Below are 827 nucleotides of genomic sequence, written 5' to 3'. Positions count from 1 at the left end.
CCCTAACAACAGACTTTCCCATCACAATACATTTTTTTATTTCCTGGCTACTGGTGCCAAGAGTGTTGACCATGGAGCCAAGCCAACTAAAGTTGTTAACTATTTCAATCTCTTCACCTTCCATCATGATGGTGCCAAGACAAAAAGAGACATGGAGAAGTGGAATAATATCCCTTGCTTGTGGATAGGAAGACTCAATATTATGAAAATGGCAATTTACACCTTCAATGCAATCCAAATACAAATACCTATCCCATTCTTCAATGAGATAGAAAAGGCAATTTCCAGTTTCATTTGGAATGGAAAGAAGCCCCGAATAAGCAAAGCGCTCTTTAAAAATAGAAAAAAAGGTAGGAGGCATCTTACTCCCTGATTTCAAATCGTACTACACTGCCATGGTGGTTAAGACAGCATGGTACTGGTACAATGACAGACACATAGATCAATGGAATAGAATTGAGAACCAGAAATCAGCCTATCTACCTATAGTCACCTGATTTTTGACAAAGAGATGAAATCAGTTAAGTGGGGAAACCAGAGCCTTTTTAACTAATGTTGGCAAAATTGGAAAACTATCTGCAGAGGACTAAAACAAGATCCACACCTCACTCCATATACAAAAACCAACTCAAGGACTAAAACCAAGGACTATAATCTTCATTATAGAAAAGCTTGGAAGAACTCTAGAAGCCTTAATCCACAACATGAACAGTCTTCCAAATATCTTGAAACATCTAAAACCAGGAGAAGATAAAATAGATGAATGGGACCTTCTAAGAATCAAATCCCTATGCACATCCAAAAACTTCTCCAACAGGGTAAAAAGG

Source organism: Elephantulus edwardii, unplaced genomic scaffold (assembly GCF_000299155.1).
Source record: "Elephantulus edwardii isolate Elephantulus edwardi_28Jun2011 unplaced genomic scaffold, EleEdw1.0 scaffold00303, whole genome shotgun sequence".
Classification (NCBI taxonomy): domain Eukaryota; kingdom Metazoa; phylum Chordata; class Mammalia; order Macroscelidea; family Macroscelididae; genus Elephantulus; species Elephantulus edwardii.
Note: the sequence above shows the minus strand (reverse complement) of the source record.